Source organism: Cavia porcellus, unplaced genomic scaffold (genome assembly GCF_034190915.1).
Source record: "Cavia porcellus strain 051 isolate PalLab524CR breed Dunkin Hartley unplaced genomic scaffold, mCavPor4.1 scaffold_22, whole genome shotgun sequence".
Classification (NCBI taxonomy): Eukaryota; Metazoa; Chordata; class Mammalia; order Rodentia; family Caviidae; genus Cavia; species Cavia porcellus.
Window position 1 is genome coordinate 51,855,433 of NW_026947505.1, and position 8,530 is coordinate 51,863,962.

An 8,530-nucleotide genomic window follows, 5' to 3' on the forward strand; every position below is an offset into this window, starting at 1 on the left:
CTATATGCTTCACTGATCCTGATGTCAGTTTCTGATCTCATGCTTGGGAAGTTTTCAGCTATTGCTTCTCTAAATATCCTCTTGATATCCTTTATGTTGTCTCCTTCTTTTTCATTAATCCCTATCATTCTTATGTTATTCTTCTTTGCATCATCTTGCAGTTGTTGAATTGTTATTTCCTGATTCCTTGTTATTTTTAAAAGATCTTTCCTTTCCTGTTCACTTGCTGCAATCCTGTCTTCAAGGTCTGAAATTCTGTCTTCACTTTCATTAAGGCGGTTTTTACAACTTTCAGTGGAGTTTTTTATTTCCTGTATATCTCTGTGCATCTGCATTATGTATTCTGTTTGTTTCTTATATTGCTCGTCTAGGGATTCTATCTTTTTGTTTAATTCCTCCAATTTTTTATCTGTGTTTTCTTTAGATATATTTAGAATCTCTTTCATTTCTTTTATCATTTCTTCTTTTATCTGAGAAATTATTTCGATTTTGAATTTCTTTAAAGCTTCCTGGAGTTGCTTGTCAACTTCAGTAGCTATTGTGTCTAATATATGAGGAGGATGGGATATATTTTCTTCTAAATACACTTCTCCTAGGGTTTCCTGAGTTGGGCTGGAGGTTTGAGGTTGTAATTTGGTCTTTCGTTTTGTCATTTTCCTATATTTCTGTGTTTCAAGTGTTATTTGAAAGCCTCCTCAGGATCTGTTGAAAATCCCCTTCTATGTTTGCAGCTACTGAGACTCTGGCACCCCTCTACCCCAGGCCATTGGGCCTGCAGAACCAATGGCCCTTCTCTGCTTGATCAGAACTCCGCGGTTCCAGACAAGCTGGGCCTCAGGGACACTGTGCACCCACCTGCCCCTTGGTAGATCCACAGCTCTTGGATCGCAGCCGGGTTAGGGTACTCACCACAGACCGCAGTGCCTCAGGAGCCTGTGATCCCTCCCTGCTGGCAGAGATATCCACAAACCTCCAGACAAAGGAAGGGCCTCCTGCGGGCACTCCGGATCTACCCCGCTCCTCCTCTGCACGCAGATGGCTATGCGCGGCTGGGCTCAAGCCGAGGTGCCTCAGGAACCCGGGACCCCTCCTCCTCCAGACAAAGGAAGGGGCCTCTGCAGGCGGCTCCGGGTCCGCGCAGCTCCTCCTCCGCACACCGACGGCCAGGCGCGGCTGGGTACGGGCCGAGGTGCCCCAGGAACCCGGGACCCCTCCTCCTCCAGACAAAGGACGGGGCCTCTGCAGGCGGCTCCGGGTCCGCGCAGCTCCTCCTCCGCACACCGACGGCCAGGCGCTGCTGGGTACAGGCCGAGGTGCCCCAGGAACCCGGGACCCCTCCTCCTCCAGACAAAGGACGGGGCCTCTGCAGGCGGCTCCGGGTCCGCGCAGCTCCTCCTCCGCTCACCGAAGGCCAGGCGCGGCTGGGTACGGGCCGAGGTGCCCCAGGAACCCGGGACCCCTCCTCCTCCAGACAAAGGACGGGGCCTCTGCAGGCGGCTCCGGGTCCGCGCAGCTCCTCCTCCGCACACCGACGGCCAGGCGCTGCTGGGTACCGGTGGTGGTGGTCTTTACCTTTTTTTTTTTTTATTTGTCTTTTTATTGGTACTGGGGATCGAACTCACAAATGCCTGCTTGCAAGGCAGGCGCTTATGCTGCTGAGCTAAACCTCCAGTCCTGGTGGTGGTGGTCTTAAACTAATGAGGATCTTGCCCTGGTGCACCTTTAGTCTTAGTGTTAGTGGTCTTTGTCTTCATCTCAGAAGATGGGAGAGGATGGTCCATGCTTATTGGGATAAGATATCTCAAAAGGGTGATATCAAAAATCCCAAGCCTCTGTTTATCCCTTAGGGAAATATGTAAAATTAGCCATTGTGAGTTTTTTGTCACCAACATATTCTTTTTGTTCTTGTAGTTGTGTCAGTGGAAGTAGCACATAGGCTATGATGGCCACTATAGCAACAACATGTTCTTAGGAGTTTGTAGGAGGCCCTGTCACATAATCAGTATGCAAGCCTCATGTATTATCTTCTTAAATTATCCCTGTGTCATAGGTTTTGTAGGCTGTGTGGAACCCAATATTTATTGTGTTGGAGTTTTCTCCAGAGTCATACTTGAGGCACTGGAGGTCCAGACAGAATCAGGCTGTACTGTGGGTTTGGGATGCTCCTTGATCTATAGTTGCATGTTCTAATAAGGCAGCCGTAATGGTGTTCCATTGTTTTTGAACACATAAAGGTACCCTCCAAGATATTAACTGCCCTGAGCCATTCCACTTTCTTGTTTGGATATCCTTCTACAGAACTTGAGCCCTAGGCATGCCCTTCAGATTTTCCCTTTTGCCAATGAAGTTCTTCTAGAGGCTGTTTTACTTTCTCCAACAGGGTTAGAAAAGTTTAATGTAAAAGGATAAACTGTGCACGTGGAGGCAATCTTATTCCCCCTTTTTGTTTTTGTAACTGCACTTCCAGCCACTGTTGTCTTCTGCACTGATTTTCTTGGGTCCAGCCCTGACTGCCTACAATATTTCTAAACAACTTAGCTTTCTATAAGATTCCCCTCTCTGAAGAAGTATCCTTAACTGTGATCAGGGAAGAATGGGTGCAGTTCTCTTCTAACTGCTTTAAAGTGTGAAGGGTCAGTTTAGGGGTGACTGCAGGAAGGGGCCTTCCCCAGAGAGCTAATCTAATGGGCCCCAAATAGATCTCAAGTTGTGGCTTAACATTCATAAACTCTTCTTACAATATTGATCTGGTGGGTTCCAGTGAAAGGATTATAGCACATTTGTTGTTGGCTTCATCTGCGTGATCACTTGGAGTTGGGAAGCCACTAGGCAAGAATAAGCAAATTTTTTAAGCAATTAGAGCATGTATAATCAAAGCATGAGCACTAGAATGGAAAGGAAGGTTGGGGAAAGAGTCAAGTCTAGAGTCCATTTTTTAGAGTCTAGAATAGGACAGTAACCTACTACACTCAACAGAGGTTATCTATAAGTCTATTGTTTTGTCATAAGCTTCTCTCTAATTTAGCTACAAGACAGAGAGAGGTTGGTGGTTTTGAAGGACAATTTTAGCTAAAAAATTTAAAGATTACATTGAGCTTTTATGGGTTTCATTATAGTTTTCTTTTTTTTATTTTAAAGAGAATAAAAAGAGATCAGAACAAAGCAAATGAGAACAGAACAATGCAAGCAACACAGCACTTCATAACAAGACAACCAGGTATCAACAGTAGCTACCATAATGCCTCTTTTCTTTGAAATAGTTGAGCATCCCTTCACACACAATAATATCAAATGTAGCAAAATAGTATAATACCATTCAAGAGAATGAAAGAATTATAGGACTTTAAAACTAAATACCAGGAAATGAACAGTGGCTACTATAATATCTCATTTTCCTTAGAAAATTTGTTTATACCATCACACATAATAAAACCAAACAAGATACAACAGGGTAGAACCAATCAAACAGAAGAACAAAAGCATGGTAGGATGTCAAAACAAGATGATAGTAAATCGGCAATGACTGCCATAACGCATTGTTTTCTTCAAAATAGCTGTTCATTCCATCACATATAATAAAGTCAAACAAAACAGAATAAAATCAATCAAACCAAGGGGTGCAAGCATTATAAGACTTCAAAGTAATATAATAGCAAACCATGATTACCATAAAATATTCAAAATAACCACCCCTACCATCTGACAGCATAAAATCTAACAAAACAAGACGGAACAAAATCAAACTTAGCAAAACTGTGTGAACAATGTGAGAGTTAAGACAATAAGAAATTGACAGTAGTTTCCACCTTTCCTTCCCAGATGTTTCCTCCTCTTTGCTCTTGCATTAACTATTTTGCTTTTAGATTCCATTAACTCCTTCTGTTTCTAATGCTAGAGTTCATGCATATTAGTTCAAAGTGTTTCGGCCATGAACATGATCTCCAGATGCATCCATCCATTTACCTACAGGAGCCTTGAGATTATTCTACTTTATAGCTGGGTAGCTTCCCACTGCATGAAAATACCATATCATTCTCTTTTTTATGTAAAGTTTTAATAAAATCAATCAACTGAACAATCTTGCACTGAAGAAATGTCAAGCATTTGTGATGAGAACAAACTTGAAAGGAGCACAATCCCACCTATCAGAGGATAAATTAAGACTTTCCTATGTGAAAGCAAAAACAAAGAACAAGAAGTCTCCAACTAATTACTGAGCTAGTTAGGAATCACTGGTGGTGCTTTCAGGTACACCAGTCCCTCTTCCTCCGTTCTAATCCCCAGTAACAATTGGTACCCGCAGCCCCAGAAGGCCAGGAAGGCCTGGGGGGCTGCCCATCTGTGCTTCTGCCTTGTTGTCTGAGGGTCAGCACCCAGCTGCCTAGCCCAGTGAGGACTCAGTTTCAGGTTGGAGCTGTGTCTGCCTCACTGTCTATCTGCTCGCATGCACACAGGTGGGTTGCAGGTCACTGAGTCCTGTGGTCAGTGGGTGGAGAGGGAAGCAGAAGTCCTCCCAGAAAATGTGAGCACTGGGGAAGTGTGACTGGCCACGCTATATCACGGGCAGGTTGTTACAGCACTGGAAACCAGGGGTAGCGTCTGCTTTTGAATTGACAGTAGGGGATTTCTGCCCATTTCTAATAACCTTATGAGGGAAAGTTTCCCCCACACCTAAAAGGCACAGAAGGAAAAGATCAAGAAAAGACGGGAAAGCTGTCCTGTCCTACAGTAGAACCTGTTCAGAAAAACAGGCAAAGCAGAGGTAGACGGGTCCTGGGGACCCAGAACAACAGCATCCTCCCAGTTTCTGAATGAGTCTCTGGGTGAAAACTAAGCCAGGTTACACTCTTCCCAGCCTGCCTGACAAGCCTGCCCTCAGCTGTCTTCGTGAGGCTTTATCTGAGTCATAGGAAATCGATGCCTTCGCATTTTAAACTGGCCATTTCATTTAAACTGGCTGTGAGAGTGTTATAGGCAAAGAGGAGACTTATCTTTTAGATATTTTCCCTCTGTAACTTTTTTAAAAGGCAATTTCCTTACCCAATTGTAACAATTCAAGATTTTTAAAAGAACACTAAAGCAAAATACTAGAAAAATGTGTGTGTGTTTTTTTTAAAAAAACACTTTTTAAAGTAGTAAATTCAGGCAAATCCTTGGAATCATTCCTTAAAACAGCCAAGAAAGGGAAAATTCAGTGCTACATAGACAATGAGTGTTTCTCCTGCTGAATCTGGGAGGGGGAAACCCCAAACAAATGAAAAACAACTTGCTTCAAATGCCACACTTTTACTCATTTGCTCTTGGAAAAAAGAACATCCCAATCTCTAGTGGCCTCAATCAAATGCCGCTGGCCAGGACTCATCCGCTCTTCCTGGTCTTTGTAGAGCCGCCCGCAAAACCAGCACTTAAATATGCACTGTGATGAGTCGCTGGACAAGGAATCCACTGTCTGGGAGTTGTTACTGTGGACTTTTTTCAGTTTCGTCTTCAACATCGTCTGCCTCTTCATCTGGCTGGCTTCTTCCGTGTTCTGGTAGGTGAGTCGCAGGTGATGTCGGCGGGGGCCCAGCTGGCACCTAGTCTTCTCTGACAAAATCACTTTCCGGACACTGCCTTTGTACTTATTGATGATCTTCATCATGTTAGCCACTTCTGATGAGTCAACATCAGGATGATTCAGTACAATGACTGGCTGGTTTGGACGGGGACATTTAATCAACTGGTCGGGTTTAACCGCTACCAGGCGAAGCTGTCTTGCAACCTGAAAAATGGAAGGATCCTTGAAGCTGCAGCTTGATTCAGACTGAATCTTGCTCTTTTTCTTGGATGAGCTTATCTGCTTGGTTTTACTCCTTCTCTCAGGCTGCCCAATCATGGGGCCAGTTTTCTTAGGGGTGCTACGACAGAGAGCATCCTCTCTTCTTGGTTTAGGCTGCAGACACGTCTTGATATTCCAGGACATGTCTATTGGGCCACTTTCGCTCATCAAAGGCTGTGTGTCTGGGTCTGACTGGTGCACAGGACAGACCTGGACTGGTTTTGGTAACTGAGCTTCACTGCAAGGAATGGTGACAGACGCATCACAAGTGGCCTCTATGATGCGAGCATTCTCCAAGGAGCTGAGAACTCATAACACAGCCCCTTTGGGGGATCAGCACTGGAGTAGCCACAGGGGCCTTTTTTGTTCCTCTGCTTTCAGTTCTCCCATCACCAACCTTAGTGAACTTTGGATCGATTTCCTGAGAGGTCAGCTGTCTTTTGCAATAACAGCAACCTCATTCTGAGGTTTCTGGAGAGGACCCATGGAAGAGCTAGGGCCAGAAGGTGACACATTAATTTCCTGAAAACACTCAGCGGTTGTCTCTGATGTGACCTTTGTTGCCTGCTCTATGGAATGACAGTGTGTACCATTTGTAGACAAAGAGGAAGGTTTGCCACAGGATTCCATTAAGTAAGCTATCCTTCTGTGCAAGAGCTCAATTGACTTTATTTTGAATGTTGAACTATTCCATTCAATACCCTCTGGCACATTTTCAGATCCAGAGCTCAGAGAAAATACTGATGAAATGACTGGCCATCGAAAGTGTCCTTAGTCCTTTCTGAATCCTTCAACTCTATCTGCTTTTCCCCAGGTTGGTAAGACTTGGCCCTTTCTTCTCCAGTTATGTTTATGTGTAAATACTCACTTCTAAATGGAGAGGAAATCTGACCTACATTTGAAACTATCTTGATTTGTCCTGTCTGGTTATCTTCCAGCTTTCTACTAGAGAAAACCACTTTTACAGGAATACTAATGTTACTTTTAGGCTCGAAGTCAGTTTCACTTAAGGGTAATACACACTTTTCTCCAGAAAAGGAAATAGCTGCAGGCCATGCAGTAAGAGGGAAGGACTGCATCCATTTCTTCCCTCTTCAGCAAAAGCAGCAACAGCTTTACATGGAAAAGGGTTTGCTGCAGGTCCCAGTCCACAGAAAACACTGTTTCTTACTATCAATGGTGGGGAATGAGCTTTTAAGGCAAGAGAAAGAAAAGTGCATACAGTCCTCTGTATGCATACAAACTGTTTTTCCTTTGCAAATCCTCAATCATGTCAGAATGAAAAAAGGATTCTCTGTAATTGCACACACCAGAGTTTGACATGAAAAAATCGTAAGACCTTACCCATTTTACATTTTTGCTGCTTCTGAACCGAAGATTGGAGACTATCAATGCCTAAAAGTCTCCCAATGTTCCCTTCGATGGTTAGCGACTTTGTTTTCTCTGCACTAAGTATTTTTTCTTGTTCATTTGAACCCTTCTTTTTAGTCATCTGCTCAGAACTATATCAGTCACCCCAGTCAGCTTCCTCAGGACAAGCTGTTGTGTGCCGTTGACAACCTTCATGTCTATTAACTGGGCTAAGCAGTTGGCTGGGACAACCAGCTCTGATGGGGCCACCACTGTCAATGGTGTGCCTGGCTGAATAGGTTCCTTGGCAGGGGACAGCATCTCTACCTCGATGCTTTTGTGCTCAAACAAACTGACCTAGCTAAGCTCATGGAAGGGTCATTTTATTTGGAAATGCATACGACATCTTTTTGGTATGCCTTAGATTCAGGCAACAGCATGATGCTGTGCATTTTATGTTTGTTTCTTTGGAGGGAAAACCTTAATAGTTGATAGGGCAACTTATTTTGAAATGTAGTCCTGGGGCTGGGAGCTTTTAAAAGCTCCACATTGTGTCTTGAAACACTGATTCTTCTAGGCTGCAGCTTGCCAACAACTTGAGTGACCATTTCACACTGGCCCTCTCGTGCACTCTCTTCCGATGCTTCACAACATAATCATGTCTAATGGCACCATAGTTGCAGTACTCACATTGGTAAGGGAATATGCCTTACCAAATGTATGGTATGGACCGTACATACATGTAGATGGATGATCCAAAAGGTGACTGCTTTCAATTCTTGGGTGGTCCAAATTGTATGCTTTACCAAATGCCTCTGAAACTCTTCTTTCATGTACAAAATGTAGCTGCAATGAGAACGAATGAATTTAATCTCTTCGTGTTGAAGTGTGCTTTTTGTACTGCAGTGTGTGCTTTTTTGTACTTTTTTGTAGAGAACCGATATTTGTCATAGTAATATTTGCCTGACTTAAAGTTCCTTACCTTAAATTTGTTGACAGGACTTGAGATGTTTTCAGTATTATTTCTGACATGAGCAGCATTGGGATTATTGTTTATGAAATGAAAACCAGGAGGAAACACATGAATGCTGCATTTGAGACGTATTTGTCTTCTTTTTGGCATTGCTGGGTATCTTTCTTCAGATCCTGCAGAGGAATTTTGTGAGCACTTTTGCACTTCACACACGTGGCAGTGGTCATCAAGGTAGCCTCTGTCTCTGAGCCTTGGTACAGGAGGCTTTGTGCTTCTTGTCTGACTGGTCACGTAGCTCTACTAGAATTAGGCTGTTTGGATGACATGGTCAGGGAGTTATGTCCGCCATTCGTTTGTGTAGTATTCAACTGTCTTCCCATATCCTTCAT

The 8,530-nt window shown here is 43.7% G+C and overlaps 1 pseudogene; it reads right to left on the reverse strand.

Annotated features, from left to right (window-relative positions):
* Positions 1-5,221: 5,221 nt before the first annotated feature.
* LOC100725050 (zinc finger protein 518B-like) lies at positions 5,222-8,530 on the reverse strand (annotated as a pseudogene).